Here is a 17,815-nt window from a genome sequence, read left to right as displayed (position 1 = left end):
CTCCAAACCTTATACATTTCACACAAGCCTTCCTAAAGTCTATTTAAGGCCATTTTGTATGGCATTTGGCTTTGTTTTGCATGAGTGTAGAGCGACAATAGAGGCTATGTGCATGACATCATCGTACCCGGAAGTTATGCGGGAACGCCTACTGAGTGGCAAAAACGACTACTTTCTGGCCTCGACAGCCCATACATCCAAATAAAAAAGTCCTATCTGATTGTATTGAATAATAATGCCCTGAAAATGCACACTTGTTTTTGGTGAGATCTGACGTTCATTTAGACAGAAAACCCTCCACAGTGTTTGTGTTGGATGCACAGTCTTGCAAGACGAGATTTCACCCGTGACGTCATCCAAGTTAGTTTGTAAACACTACGTCGGCCCATTTGGGACAAAACCACTGTGGCGAGGTTTCTGTCGATATGAAGGTCAGATCTAAAAAATAAATAAAAAAACCTATTAACATACGCGATCTAACGCATGGACCGTACGCTTGGGTTTTTAGCTGGATGGGATGGAGTTATGTTTTTTTTCTGCTGTACCAGTCGTCCTACGATATAATAATATCATAAAATGGTATAGAAAAAGGTAGTCCGGAATTCTCCGTTAAGAGACCCTCCCATGACATCACATTCAGGGGTACACATTCCTACACACACCCATTTACACATTTACGAAACAGCTGAGCCACCAGGATGTCCTGTTTATCTGTCACTGAAAGACACCAAGTGTATTTGCAATTGAACTGCTGGGCAAAATAAAGATAAATAAAAAACAAAAAGACCCACAGGCAAACATTTTTCTACACTCCTCTGTAGCACTGACATGCACCAGCATACCCCTGTGGTTACCACCCACTGGAAGGGTGAGTGGGATTCAGAAGTACCCACACACACACACACACACACACACACACACACACACTTCATAGAAACATACATGCATTCATAAGACAGAGGATTCACAAGTACCTATGGGCATACACACACACTCATACACATATTCATCCAAAAGACAGACAGACAGACAGACAGACAGATTCACACACACACACACACACACACACACACACACACACACACACACACACACACACACACACACACACACACACACACACACACACACACACACACACACACACACACACACACACACACACACACACACACAGAGAGCACAACGGGCTGTCATATCTGGCAGTGACAGACAATGCCAATATCCAGGGGAAGTGAAGTCGTCAGTCCAGACTCTCCAGTGACCAGTTAACTAAATGCTCTTTTATTGCCACCAATCTGTCTTGTTCCACACTCCTGGCATCAGGCCATATATATCTCTATATTTCAGCTAAAAGCTACAATCCCTCTCACTCTAATTGTCCTGGTTTCATTGTTAGATTTCCAATTGCATGGCAGGATTGCTGCTATTGATCCTGGCTGCAGGGACAGTGCTTATGTCTCAAGCACACACACACACACACACACACACACACGCACACACGCACACACGCACACACACACAGGAAGATTAAACAGGCCGACAAATGGCAACCTTTGACCCGTGAGCCAGTTTTTACACACACACAGTTACCGCTGGGGAACCGTCGCTAACTTTGTAGTGTGTGAAACAAGAGACAGGAGGAGACAGCATACTTCTCATTAGAGCAGCATTCAGGCCTTGTGCTGCAGTAACAGCTGCTGTAGCTCTGTCTTCTCATTCCCCCAGCAAGCCATTACGATGGTCAGTCGGAGCTATAAATACTCAGGCCAACTGAAACTTGTTCTCTTAGGGGAGTAAATAAAAGATAACAGAGTCATTATGGTAGCATTGTGGTGTCATAACAGCGGTGCTAACAGGGAGCTTTCACAGAGACAAATTGCCATGGTACTGCAAAATGCCCAGCATACGCTATGCCTCTTTGTCTTGTCTTGCTGCAATTTATGGCCATTTATCATGTTTTGGTTTTAATGAAAGACTATTGATAAGCGGTAAGCGCTACTTTTCTTTTACTCAAGCTTTCTGAATTCTGTTTCGTTGTATTGAAGAAGACGGTACAAGTTGTCGCAACCTTTGTTGTGCAGCTGTAGTCCCTCAGGTTATGCTACCTTCTTTCCTCAAACAGCATGTCCAGGTTAAAATGGGTAAACCATGCATCTTATTAGACCAACATACTATTGAGCCTGAAGAAGCAATATACAAAACGTGTATCCCGAGTTAACATTGTTTCTCTAAATAAAGCATACCTTTTTGCAATTTTTCCCTTTTCTTCACCCAATTTAGTTGAGCCAATTCCTAAATTCCCCACACATGTTTGTGTAGTCTTGTAATTGCTGTCCCTACTGGCTCATCTGCCAGCAAGGAGCCCCCACCGGGAGGACATATACTGTAGCACATCCGCCATTAAATGGCACATGCATGGTGCATTCATATAGCGCCTTTTATGCAAAGCGTTTACGATGTGTATTATAGCGGTTTCACACTATGGTCCCGGGTGCGCACCCTGGACCACTTGGCTGATGTTGTGGTAGTGTGAACGTAGCGAACCGTTCCCCAAAACGGATCACCGTTCCGTACCCGAAACCACCTCGGGAGGTAGTTTCAGGTCCGATATCTGCGGAGTCGGGAACGGAACGCGGCAGTGTGAATCCATCCGTACCAAGAGAAGGAAGTGGACTGCTAATCATATATCATTTATATATTTTTCTAATGACGCATTATTTTAGCTGGGTTATACCTTCTCATAGTTCTACTTGAATGCTGACAAGAAATAACAATCCCGCTAGTGTTTGAGTAGCGCGAGCCGTGAAAAATAATAAACAATAAACACATGTGTGGCGAACGTATTTGTAAGGATAAATACACCAAGGATTAGTCTGTGACGTGACGTCACTGCTAAATTACAAAGGATGCGTCCGTGACGCCAATATCATATTAACAGACGACAGTGCATTTCGAGGTTTCAAAGACCAGTGCACACACTGCTTTGGTTGTGTATTGTTCATCTGTTGTTATTATAACTCAAGACAACGTCAGGAACACAGTCAAACTTTATTATTCACTCTAGAATGACTTCTGTGAATGACATTCGCTCTCCCAAAGCGTCATAGTCCACAGCGCCCCCCATGAGGCACCTATTTACCATTACTGTTAAATGAAATGGTCTCGAGTCTTGGCCAGTGTGAATGCTGGCCAACCAAGCGCACTCGGGAACGGAGGGGGAACGCTTCGCTTCAAACGCACCCAATGTGAAACCGCTCTTACATTCACCCATTCACACACACCAGGAAACCATGTAAAGCGACAACCTGCTCATTGGGAGCAGTTAGTGGTTAAGTGTCTCGTTCAAGTACACTTTGAGGCTAAGCCAGGAAAACCAGGGACCGAATCGGGAACCTTCCTATTCCGAAGTGACCACTCCTGAGCTACTTCTGTCCAGCTTCCCTCCCGTGAGCATGGGCTCATGGAGTTGCTCAGCTGCGGAGGAGTTAACCCATTCAATCCAGGAACGCACATGTGTCATTTTAGATTTGAGCTGTAACCATTATATTATACTATTCAAAATTAGCAGATCTACAAGGTCTTGTAGATCTGCTATTTTTGAAAAAAATAGCATGATTCATGATTCTTCAAAAACAGCTGATCTACAAGCTCGTAGCGCGGCACTTGGTGCCGCGCTATGAGCTTGTATATCTGCTATTTCTGAGTAGCCAAATAAATCTAAAATGCATTCATTCATTCATTCAACCTTTATTTAAGATTCTCGGAGAGATCATTGAGGGAGACCCTCATTTACAATGATGCTGAGATTACACATATATAAATGACATAAGAACAACAAGAAAACATTTAAATAAAACACACATACGAATGGGTTAAACTAGTCTCCGTAGTAGAGGACAGGAACTTTAACCCTGTGCGACCCGAGCACATCATTTTGCATCAAGTCTTAAACGTTCGTTCACGTTCAGTGCGCTAAGAAGTCATCTGCTGGTCTTTTTTCTTCTGTCTATTGAACTGTTCGGCATTGTATGAGAATTATATCAGGGGGTTTGTTTTGCCCTCGCTGTATGTAATCATGCCTTGTAGCAATAGGGCATGGATCAACTTTCTATAGAAGTGTGTTATGGAAATGGAAATGTTGATCAGATCGCTGTGGGTTGATGACGTGGACTGAATTCCTGTATTTTGCAACTACACAGTGATTAGCCTGGTATCAATACCTTTGTCGGGTTTGTGATCCGGTCGGGAGCGGAAGTAACCCTACGTCACCAGGCGGGTCATCCACGTCATCAGGCGGCCGTAACCCGCAAATCCGGAAAGACTTCACCCCAAAATAACCACGGCCGGGATCAAGGGCATTGTAATGGGGCCTACCTAATAAAATCCTTGATGCGGCGTAGTTTAGCTTATTTCTTTAATATAAATGTGAATGTACTTTCCGGAGACTATTTAGCGTCTGTCTACCTTTGTTCAGGATTCTATTCTAACTGAAACCGTTGTGACAAAGAGTATGTCATGACAGACGGACAGACAGACAGACAGACAGACAGACAGACAGACAGACAGACAGACAGACACACACACACACACACAAAGATGAATGCGGCAATGCCTCTCAGGATTCTATTTCCTGGCTTCGAACTGAAACCATTGTGACAAAGAGTATGTCATGACATACTTGGACATTACAGGGAAACGCCACAAAGAGAGAGAGAGAGCGAGAGAGAGGATAGAGAGAGAGAGGTAGAGAGAGATACAGAGAACAAGGCTGTACTGTACGTTTGTTGAGGTGAGTGGACAGAGACAGAGTCATACGAATGGACGGACAGACAGACAGACAGACAGACAGACCCATTTGCTCTGAAGAGAATTTACACAGGCTATAGTTTATCTGTCCTTTCAGCCATCAGGAGACAAACCAGTCTGATGAAGAGTCAGACTCTCTCACACACACACACACACACACACACACACACACACACACACACACACACACACACACACACACACACACACACACACACACACACACACACACACACACACACACAGAGAGAGAGAGAGCCAGAAAAGAGAATAAAGGAGAGAACAAATGGCCAGTGGACTGTCTAATCTACGCTGCGATGAAAGAGCTGCTCTCTTCCTCTCCCCCGCTCCGTTGGAGTCAATGAGCCAACGAGGGCCTTCCAGGCGCTACTTCTCCCGCAATCCGTTTCATTTATGCTTTATTGCGGCAGCGTATCAACTCGGCTGGGTGCTCGGGGGCACCGTGCGTGGGGATGTTGTTATAGCATGATCACCCTGCCGTTTCTCTTTCAATTAGACTAACACGGGACGGGGCACCAGAGGCAGACCTTGTACGGACCCCGCCGCGCCCATACACCCCCGCCCCTCCGCCCCCCGGTGCTAAATCTCACGCTAGCAGTCCTCTCCTACGTATACTGTAGGCTGGCTGTTCTACTAGAGCCCATAAAAGGATATGTGGGCTGTAATGAGAGTGGCTGACTGTGTAGCAACTCACACTGCGAGATTAGGTAGCGGTGGCAGATGCCAATGTCTTCATAGCAGCCTGCAGTAGCGGCAGCAGATGCTAACAGGCTTCACCGCAGCCAGCGGTATAAGACTAGCCCATTGTTCCTTACTTCTTAAAGGAGGAGTTCACCCAAAAAATGACACATTTTCTATCAATTGCACACCCCATGAAGCCTTGAATTCATGGATTTATTTTTGTTTTTGTGGCATTCCTAAGCCAATAATTTTATGACTGGGTGTGTATCCGGTAGGAGACACAAATAATATACTTTGTGTCTCCTACCGGATACATTAGCCGGTAGGAGACGGGAATCAAATTATTAGCTTAGGAATGCCACAAAAACAAAAATAAATCCATGGATTCAAGGCTTCATGGGGTGTGCAATTGATAGAAAATAAGTCATTTTTTGGGTGAACTCCTCCTTTAAGGACGTTCTGAGGCAGGTGACCTCTGGAGGAACAGTTTAGTGAGCCTCGTCTGTCTCTGCCCCATGATGTAATAGGCTCTGAGAAAATGCTGATCTTTGAACAGTTTAGCCATAATATATAGTAGAGTCACTTTTATGGTCACACGGGCTCTTAAATCAGTTCTGATTAAAACTGTTTGCCTGAACCTTTTTCATTAGTGTCTTTAAGTCTTAAAAGTAATGAAAGGCTTTTACAGTGATTGCACTACACATTTGTAGTAGGTTGGAACACCCACACATGTTCACATATATATCAAGTATGATTCTGCATGTTATGCACACATTGCATGTTATGCACACATTCCAAATGTGGCAATATAGGACCACATGTTCAAGAGTTAATGAGGCCGATGCTGCTATAGAAGAGTTTGATTGATTGATTGATTGAATACGTTATTAAAAGTACTGAATTACCCCAGTAAAGTAAAAGTACCTCAAAATTGTACTTTTAAAAACAGTACTTAAGTAAATGTACTTAGTTACTATCCATAAATGCTGTGGGGGACAAAAAAAATGCACCTGCTCCACTGGGCCTAGGTGAAATAAACCCAGTGCTGGTTGTACAGTAATGGATACGGTAGTTATCTCTGCCAGGCTGGATGTTTTCGCCCCTGTCCATGTGTGTATCTGTGTGTGTGCACAGCAAATCTTGGAAACCACTGGACCGATCAGCATCAAACTGCCTGACTGACTGTTTGGTCAGCAGAAGACACATGATAATGTGAATTCACGTGGCCGGGATGGTTTACAAGGCTATCGGGCCCTCACACAGTAAGTGTGAGGTGACAAGTGATTTAATTTCACAAATTAATAATGAATTCTTCACCATATGAAAAACACATCTCAGGGGTCATGTGACAATCAGTGTCAAACTCGTTTTTTATATACCATAAATTGTCTGCCTGTAAGTAATAGGCTTCTGTTTTAAGTGGGAGATGCCCATTTCTTAAAAAAAATAAAAAAGATTGTGAAAACCCCCAGTATTAATTTAAATGATCACTGTGTAGCTTATACTGACAGTGTGCTGCATCATCAAAGTCCAGCAGATGTCCTGTATTAAATATGGCAAAGAAATGTCCTCAGTTAACAGAGACGAATGATCTATTAGCACTCCTGTAGTTTGCATGGACTGATGAAAAGTAGATATCTTACATCCTTCCCCAGATATCAATAATATAAATGACAGAAAGAATACATTTACGCCCTGATCAGAGCTCATTGACAATAATTGGGCATGACAGACGCAGGTACAGGAGGGGACACAGGGTTTATGAAAAATCTCCTTAAGCGATAAGATTACATTTTGTGCGAAATGACTCAACCTCCGCCGTGACAGCTCTTGGCTTTGAGCCTTGAGGTCCGTGGCAGGAGGGCTTCTGTGTTATGAGTAGGCTACACATACACTACTGCTCTGTGTGTTGTATTGGTGTTTCCTATACTAAAATAAATATACGTCATAAAGGCTTCAAAATAAAAAATATGTGAGATTTCTTTTCTTTTTCTTTCTATACAAGGCAACAGCAAAGATAGACAGCAAGCACTCAGACCAAATAACGTATTCTTTTACAGAAAAAGACAAATGACAAGAAGATATATTAGAAATACAGCGAGAATAGCTGTATATTAGATGTAATATGGCCAGTTTTTGCATATTTTGAAACGTGTGGACATATATTAGAAGTTTTGGTAGGGTTTGTGCTTCCCAGCCATTACTGCTGTATGACCTCAGTCATAAATCAAGTAAATACATTGCCTTAAAAACCTGATTCACAATTAATGGATGAAAATTAACAAACAATTGAAGTGATGAAGCCTGGGTTTGCGTTATACTGTACCTAGTTTTCATGGTAATAACAAACCTTTAGATTTTCCTTCACACAGTGGGTGTCAAAACATATACTAAATAAAGGCCAGAATCATAGCTGCTGTCACGTTTCCACCAAAGTAATGGAAGATCAACATGGTTTTTACAGTTTTTAACAGTTGGACACAAACTTTCCTCAATACTGAGCACTTTTTCCGAACGCTTCACACTGCTGTCTGTACCATCATGCAGCTTATTGGCACAGTTAATTTCACACCCAAATTGCATCAAAATGTGTTAAATGTGTTATTTCAACCAAATTCACACCAGCAATAGTTTTCATTAGCAGAATTAACACAATTACCTAAAAACACTAACAAAATGTAGCATTACAGAAGAATATATATTTATATATCTTTTTGGTACTGTATGATGAAAATAGCCTAATAAATGTGTATGTTTTCTTATTTTACAGTAAACAAAGTTTCCAGTAAAAAATACAGTGATATCGTTAACCTTTTGTAGAATGTACTACAATATACTACAGGAAGTCACATTAATACTACATGACAACAGGAAAAGCTTCAATGTGTTTTATATTTGCTAGGGTTTTCTTTTGCTTTTGGCATAAAGTCGCTCGCCTCAAACACAAAACAAAACAAAACACTCAAATCACGTTATTCATCTGCTCTCCTATATATGTTTGGCCACACACTTTCATTCACATGACAGATAAGTTCTCTGCCAAAAGCCGGGAAAATTATCTTTTGGCAACCATCTGCAGAAATGTCCTCACTTCCAGCATCCATTGCATTGACAAGTAAGATCTGATTGTGTGGAATGTGGTCATAAACCTTCCACTTCCACACTGAAAATAATTCTTCAGTGGGGTTGAGGAATTGCGAGTACTGCAGCAGGAATGGTGACAGCATAGAAGGATGGGCGGCCAGCAAACTACTCGGTGGTGGCACGGGAGTGGAGAATTGCCACATTGTCCCATACAATATCTAAGAAGAACTACCTCATCTCCCTTCTTTCAATCCTGCCATGGAGCTCATCCAGAAAGCACGTACCTGAGGTGCTCTGTACTGTATGGGCCAATGAGCGGTCTGCAGCAATCCACCAGAGAATATGGCTGCACATATTGACACCAAGGTTTCCGTTAGCCGGTACTGTATATGCCGGCCACTGGCTGATTAAAATCACAAATGGCCATTAAATGTAAACATCCACGGCCACTGTGGCTGGTTTGAACATTTTTATTTAATAAAAAATTATAACCATAATAACAATCTAATTATAATTATTAAAATAATGATTATTTGGATATAAAAATAAAAGAATAGTAATAAAATATGTGGATTTACAAGCAATACAGAAGAAAGTAGTATGATATATTAAAGACAGTCCCATAGACCCACTCTTCACAAGCATTAAACTGGTATTTTTCAGACAAATCAGGAGGAACTTTGTTTGAGACTGTGTCAGTAAGTCAGTAACTCAAAAAATCTAGGATGTTCGTGAGATCTGATGTTCGCGAGATCTGACCTGACGTGGGGTGACTGTGGCAACTTAGGACACCATAAATGTATACTATTTTGTGCTATTGGTGAGGTAGGGAATGCGGTATCTTTCAAGAAGATCAAGGATCTTTAATCCTTCATGGTCACATGAAGGACGTGTCACACAATGTTATGTCTCAAGCTGTATGGTTTTTGAACTGTCAGTGTTTGAACACTAGCTGAACATGTCACTTAAATGAAAATGGACTATTCTGTTGCTTTTTACGCTGTTTAGCCTTCTGGCTTTAATGTTGTACTTCTCTGAGGTGCACTTTGAATCCTTATTCTCTTGTGACATACTTTTACAACTCTAAACTACTCAACAACTTGAGGTGCATTGATGGGTGGCTGTCTGGTGTGAACAGCTATTCAATCTTTACACTGTCCTGCTGAAATAAAGAGCTGCCCGTTGAACATCTCTCTTATTTTCCCCTTCTTTTTTCTCTCCATTTGTTGGGGCTTTTCTGCCTTTATTGGATAGTACAGTGAAGAGTGACAGGAAACAGGGAGAGAGAGATGGGGAGTGACACACAGCAAAGGCCGCCAGGCTTGGGAAGTGGGAATCAAACCCGCAACCACTTTAGAGCCTAGGGCCCTATTTACCACCAGGTCTTATTACTTAACTTAAGACGTGGAGACGTGACCAATGCCATTTTGCTATTATTAGTGCGGTAATCTGCACACTGCGGTAAAACGGATCACTGTATCTGTCTAATTATGTGAATGGCTCATATCCAAAACACATCTGTGATATCTCTTAACAAATTCATAAATATTCACATTCTCAGTTGCCTATTAGAAAGCATCTCAACCTTCTATCTCAGCGCAACAAGTGGACACACAGCGGTATGTTTCACACATTTTCTCAATGCTGCTGCTGCTGCCCAAAATATCTGATCTCCAAGCAAAAAACGGTCGCTGTGTGACGCGTCGTATGCTTGTAGATCAGGCAATGCTGCGCTTGGAGAGACAGAGGAAGAGAACTCACTCCATTTGTTTCACGTCTAAGCTACGGGAAAACTTCATTGGATTAGGCTAATGAAGTAATAAGCCTTTAAAATGCCACCTAAATTGTGAGTGGAACATGAGTCTTTCAGATCGGATGGATTGACACAGGGTGAGTAACCTCGCGTCACCACGGAGGAAAGCCTGGCTGCCTCGCCAGCCAACGTTTGCTTTTCGCTTGATATCGTTTGATAGAGAGACAATAAAATTAGGATTGATACACCTAATGACCGAGCTCTGGCTTAGTTAAATGCTGAGTGCTCTTGGCTGCCTATATAAATCCATGCGCTCTGTGCGCCCGTCGCCAACCGACGTTTGCTTTTCGCTTGATATCGTTTGATAGAGGAATAATGACCGAGTACGGCTAGTTAAACTGCTTGTTGTCCTTACAACCAAACATTTCGTTTGCGTTCATGGCTGATCCTGACCACATCTACAGGTATGTGGTGAGTCTTTTTCAAAATAACAGATACCGCATAGCGCCCTTAATTAACATATGAACACTCCCCCATGTGTTAAATATGCTGCCGAGTCTTAAGCCTTAAAGGGATATTTCACTTTGGGTCATTTTATCGTCTACTCAGGCTTTTGTCAGCCCCCCAGACCGTTTTTAAGTTGCTTGATTCAGTATTTAGATATTTGATATTCATTTTATCAGACACGCCCCCTGCCCCCATTCATCAAAAAGACCCGTCCTTGGTTCTGGTGACTCACCCTGCCCTCCTAATACGCGAGGGGGAAGTGTTTATTTTATTTTATTGTATTTAATTGTTTTCATTTTCCCCCAAAAAATATTAAAAATAAAGGAACATTTAAAATGAGTGGTATTCCCCTTTAAGAAAGGGGAAAACAAAAGCTACATCCCTACATTTTCAGTGGCACATCAACAGGGAAGAGCACAACATGAGTTTTGAGTGCAGTTCATCCATTACATGCCATCTTCCTCAAATTGTAGCTACTGTACCTATTTTTGAGTGGACTCTAATCACCCAATAGCACCCCGGGCTGAATGTCTCACTCTCATGAAACGCATCATGAGCTTCTCTCTCTCTCTCTCTCTCTCTCTCTGAACTGTCCACAGCCCTCCTTCTAAGACGAAAGCAGACAGAAATGGTCCGATCTTATGTTTTGGGTGGATTTTGACCATCACATCAAAGAAATAATTCTCCATGTACATCCATTAGCTTTTACACAGTCGTATGTTTCACTCAATCACTCAAGAGCATCCCGGGCTGAATGTCATGATGCTGTGACTCTCAACAGATTGCTCATGAAACACGTAAGAGCCTGTGCCCTTATCAGCCATGTATTCAAATCTAACAGCAAAACACAGAAACACTTTCACCATGCCAGCTTGGCATGTCAGTCAAAAAGACCCTTCTATGCCAGGGTCCGGTGGAAAGGACACATTTAAATACCTACTTCCTATTTTCCCAAATCCAAAATCAAAGCCTGTGCAGTATAAAGGTCTGGCACAGATATTATCCTCTCAAACATCAAAATGCATGAATGCAGTATGAAGCAGTACAGTATGTCACCAAAATGGACATAATATGTCCATTATCGTCCTATAGCACATAACAATGAACATCATGTTGTACTATTATAGCACACAATAGCCCCTTAATTATTAACCATTAACAAGTTTTGGTTAACCGTTATGAAAAAAATGGTCATCCTGTACAACAAACCATCCAATATTATAAAAACAAATAATATAATATGGAATGTGTCCCAGGGCCAGAACGGCCCGCGGGCCGCCAGTTGAATATCACTATCCTAGATTGTGGAATGAGTTCCCCCCTGCATGGACTTACTGGCAAAACAACCTTTTAGACAGCCATTTCCAAAATGATTTTGTGTCTGTAGCTCTGCGTGTCATGTCCTGTCTTTTTGTGATTTGCCATGTTTCTTGTTTAGCCGTTGTTGATTGTTAATTGTTTTATTAATTCGTTTTTTAACTATTGTATTGATACTGTATGTTCTTATGTTTTTAAAACTGTAAAGCACTTTGTGACTGTCATGTCTGTGAAAGGGGCGCCTCTATAAATACAATGTACTTACTTATATTTACTTATTTACTTTCTAACAATTGCTGTATTTATTCTCCTCTACACATAGGAGTGCTGTTTATTCTGCAGTGCAAAAATCACCCCATGCAGTCTTCATGCTCTGTACACACAAATGAACATCAAGTCTATTTCAGCTGTTGTTCTTTCAATTTCCCTCCTATTAAACCCTGATATGGTGCTAATTTAATTGAGTAAAAAAAAAAATCAATTCGGCTTCCCTCTGTAATCAAGTAATAGGAAATCCTGTAGCAATTATGTCTCTATAATAACCAGATGGATCGCCATTAGATTAACTAGAACAGTGTGTTTTTTAACAAAGAATATTAGACATATGCCAGTTTAAATTAATTTGCCAGCACGTTAATAGTTTATAATTAATAAGGAAAAGCAATGCTATAAACTAAAGATCTCGTTATGAGGCCAAAACCCTGTGGGAAATTACAGAGCTTATTAGACAGAGTTTACAGCTTTTAAGCAATTTTGATAACGTATGTAATTACATGCTGACAAACGGTGTGAAAATATGTATTTGATTGTATGAATATGATGTGCAGATGAAAGCAGTATAGTGCCAGCCGGTTGGTTAAACTATAGACTGAAGCCCAATATACGGATGTATTGTCGCATGGATTGGACGCTAGATGCTGTACACTACCGTCTTTATTGTAGTTCAGACATCGTTTCAATAGGCTCTATGCACAGCAGCCACATTGGGAATGAATTGGGCCCCTTCCCTAACCTTCACAGGTGTTACCAATGATACTAATTAAGGCTCTGTTCCATTTAGTGTGGCATAGTGGTTGTCTTATATTCAAGGAGCCCCATAACTCTGAGAGTGTACAAATGGAACCAAATGGACCCTTACGGGTCCATTTGGTTCCATTTGTACACTCTCAGAGTTACACACCCACCATAATGGGCCATTTTGGAACCAAAATGGAGTTTCTAGTGAGCCAACATGCACGATATCAGCACCCTGACTAGAATGGAACAGAGCCTTCATTAGTATCATTGGTAACACCTGTGAAGGAAGTAAGAAGAGGTCCAATTTATTTCCAATATGGCTGCTGTGCATAGAGCCTATTACCTCTCTCCATCGGGATTGGGACACAATGCAAATAAAACTTTCAGGCAATAATACTGTACATCGCATATTGTGGGGCAACGGGTGTACACCCAATAGCCATGGTGTTACGAAATCGCACCCAACCATAAGGTCCAGAAACATTACCACTTGTACTTTGCCATTCATACCTCCTCAGATACTAACCTTCATTCCCTACATATTCTTTCTCTGAGACAGCAAACTTGGACACAGCCTCACATGTAGTTTTGCCCAAAGCTGTAGATCAATAAACGGAACATTGTTATGCTGCGGAGAGAAGGGAGCCAGCTGAACGGCACTGCAGCACATGTGTTGGCTGAGATAGGATTCATCAGTCTGGGTTGGCGGTGGCACCTATTGTTCTCCAGCAGAGAAAGGAATGTGCAGAGCATGCTATAGCGCTGTCTTTGTCAGAGAGGGAGAATGACAGGCAGCTGCACAGCGTTTCCCTGGATATTTGATTGCATTGTCGTGTCACACATGAGAGGCCCAGGTTTATTAGGAGGATTTCATACAGTAACTGACATACATGTTATACAATGTCCCCTTGCTGTAAGAAACACCATCTACAGGTACTGTATGGATTTGGATGGTGGGTACATTCTATCTCTTGAATGATTACAGTATGGGAGGTTTGTATTTGAGACATATTGTATTCACACGCATCTGAATACAATACTGACTTGGCAACTAAACTTTAAAAGTGCACTGACAAAATACTTTAAGATTCGTAGTTTGGGAGTGATTGTAGTGGTTAATAATTAAATAACTAGTACAAAATATATTGAAATCTTCGTTTTTTTTTGACACTTTTGACAGATTATTGGCCTATTGTTTTTTATAATAATTATCTTTCAGCAGCACCAATTTCCAAACCAGAGTCAGAATATCAATATACTTTTCAACAATTACTAAGATGGTTTTCAACCACTTAAAGCCTCTAGACTTAGTAAACTGGACCTGCATTGTGCTTTTTTCGGTCTACACCCAAAAATAGCTGATCTGCTATAGCTCACAACGCGCCGCAACACTACGATCGCAACGATCGGCTATTTTTGGCTAATGTTGCAGGCAAAATATGGATGCTGGTGTTCAAGTGGTGTGCGTGTGTGCGTGTGCGTGTGCGTGCGTGCGTGCGTGTGTGTGTGTGTGTGTTCTTGCTGATGTAGCTTATACTAGCAGAGCCAAGAGAAGAAGCATTTTCTCTGAAGAAAATGGAATTTAATAAAGCAATGAGTGAAAGAAGTAGAGAGAGAATGAGGGTAAGAAAAAGAGAAAGAGAGGGACGGAGAGGGAGAGGGAGAGGGAGGAGAGAGAGAGAGAGAGAGAGAGAGAGAGAGAGAGAGAGAGAGAGAGAGAGAGAGATAGGGCGGCCTATGGCGCTGAGAGAACTAGAGATGACACAGACAGATGGGGCTGTCAGGACTGAAGCCTCACAGCAGGGGGACTGGAGCCGCCGAGGGACACAAAGCTTCGCCTTGATTCAATCCCTGTCCTCAACACATGTACACACTGTTACTACAGTAGGTACACAAAAACACACACATGCGCGAGCACACGCACACGCACACACACACGCACACGCACACACACACACACACACACACACACACACACACACACACACACACACACAAATGCAGTACACTCGTAACACAGTGAAAGTTGACACTCCTGAGTGTGTCAGTGCAGCAGTGAGCAACTGGAACGCAGAGTGTAAAGGGGCCCACACGAACATCTCCTGTTCTATGTACTGTATACGTCTCTCGATTGAGACCCTGATCTATAACCTTTTCAACCCAAAAACGTAATCAACTCAGGGCAGATCCTTCCCACAAGTAAGATTAAAATAATCCGTTAACGATTGTGACCATGACATTGATCGTGATCTTGACCGTGGACCCTTTTTGACCCAAAAGTTAACAATCTTTTAGGGGTAGCCAATGATCATTTCAACCAAGTCTCATGAAAATTTGGCAATCCGTTCTCACGCCATTTTTCTAAAAGTTGGACCATGATCTTCCACTATGACCTTTGAACCTTTGAAGACATTACAGAGGGGTAACAACATGGTAACTTTCCTCCGATATACTGTAGGCCTGCTATGCACACTCCTCAGCACCATGGACAGCGAGGTGACAGTTAAGAGAGAAGACAAAAAAAGACACCTGTTTCAGTTGAAATTGGGTGAAACACAGCAAAGGCCGCCTAGGACTATTCAATAAACTAGCTTTTCAAAATAATGTTCAGATAACATCATCAACAGGATACTACAGGCAGTTTAATGTTAGCTTACAGTACTTTTACGGGCTGCCGCAGGGCAGTGTTTTGGCTCCTCTCCTCTTCAATGCCAATACCAACAACCAGCCCCTACCAGAAGGATGCAGCAGGTTTATCTACGCAGTTGACCTAACCATGGCAATGCAGCAGCATAACTTCCCAGAAGTTGAGTCAACCTTGGAACAAGGACTCTCAGATATGTCTGCATACAAAAAAAAAACACCTGCGTCCAAACCCTGGGAATACTAAAATCTGCAGCTTAAATCTTAAAATCAGGGAGGCTAAACGGGAGCTCAACGTAACCTAGACGGAATAAAGCTAAAAAATCACCCAGTCTATTTGGGGCAACCTTAAACATATACCCTCAGTTACAAGGAACACTTACAGAATACGAGGGCCAAGGTCACGAGGAACAGCCTTCTGCGACAGCTAACAAACTCAAAGTGGGGAGTTCACCCAAGTATAACGACACTAACTTTGTGCTTCTCCACCGCCGAATATGCATGCTCAGCATGGTAAAAATCCAGCCATGCATGCTAACTAGTCCCTATCCTCAATGAGACCTGCAGGATAGTGACTGGGTACATTAGACAACCCCTGTACCCAGCCTTTATGCCCTCTCTGGCATCGCTCCCCCATACATCAGCCGAGCAATCATCACCAAAGCCGAGCGCACAAAGCAGGCCAATGACAACCGTTGCTCACTCCATGACCTCTGCCCCCCAGAAACGGCTCAGCTCCAGGAGTAGCTTCTTGGACGCCACTGAAGAACTGGAGACCACACCAACTGCTGCCAGGATTACTGAGTGGCACAACCAGTGGAACAGCCTTGACAACAGCCAGACAATCCGATGGACAGAGAGAGGCATCACCCCCGAAGAATTTCTCGCTACTGGCCAAGACAAAACCTGGGCTGTCTGGAAAACACTGAACTGTCTGCGGGTCGGCGAAGGACAATGCAAAGCATCCATGAAGAAATGGAAATTAACATCTTCTAATGCATGTGTGTGTGGTGAACTAACCATGGAACACATTATGAGATGTAGCTACCATAATGTACTGGAGATGACCTGTCCAAACCGAATGCCGCTGCACTCGCCTGCAGCAACTACTGGAAAGACAGTAGAAGATGAACACACACAAGGAAGAAGTACCTTTGTTCAGTAGACCTGAAATTAAATTGCCTGGCCTGGACGGCTGGCTCCGAATCTGTTACATTCTGCTGCCTACATTTTCAGTCACTGTCTGTCACGTTAACGTGGAACTGGAAGCACGGCAATATTTTTAGAAGTCAATAATTTTATGTTATTGGATATCCTCCTTGGTTATCCAGAATCCTTTAAAAATGTACATACCGGTAATTAGAACATAAACATACACATGAACAACAGATGTATAAGGTATAGTCCCAAAGTACAGTTACTTAAAATTAAAAAATAAATGACAAAATAAATAAAATGAAATCCTTGTTTTTTCCACCATCAACCAGGGACCTGCCTGTCCTGGGACTCAAGCCCCTCTTAGCCCCGTTGTTAATCCAACCGTGACAACAAAGTATGGGACTTCAGTGGTAATTATCAAACCAACTGACCTTCCATGAGACTGTTGTGTGAGACACAGATGTATGCAGAATGCTTCACTTTCAGGGGTTAAGTGTTCCTTTAAATGTGAATAGCATCAGCGTGTGCTCTGCTCACTACGAGTGAGCTTCTATGAGAAGAAAGCCTTTTTGCTCTCAGATTCCATGAACAACAGAGCGTTCAGCTATTGGATGTTCTACCAAAGAATTCATATTCACATTCAATACCTTCATAATGTTTTCACTTGACAATAATGTATGCAATGCATGTGTTTAGTGACACCAAACTGGATTCACGAGCGCCATGGCAAAAGACCAGATTTAGTTGTAGAACACTATGTTAATGCTTTGGAGACACGCATAGCACAAGAAACTACCAGACTACTACCCCTCCTAACCATGGTGA

At 42.3% G+C, this 17,815-nt stretch overlaps 1 protein-coding gene across 1 annotated transcript in view; it reads right to left on the bottom strand.

Moving 5' to 3' along the window:
* LOC311050395 (seizure protein 6 homolog) overlaps positions 1-17,815 on the bottom strand; it is an 81,937-nt gene that overhangs the window by 35,831 nt on the left and 28,291 nt on the right. The window lies entirely within an intron of this gene.

This window comes from Gymnoscopelus microlampas (genome assembly GCF_963454915.1).
Source record: "Gymnoscopelus microlampas genome assembly, chromosome: 8".
In the NCBI taxonomy this organism is placed as follows: Eukaryota; Metazoa; Chordata; class Actinopteri; order Myctophiformes; family Myctophidae; genus Gymnoscopelus; species Gymnoscopelus microlampas.
Note: the sequence above shows the minus strand (reverse complement) of the source record. Positions and strands in the feature narration are given on the sequence as shown.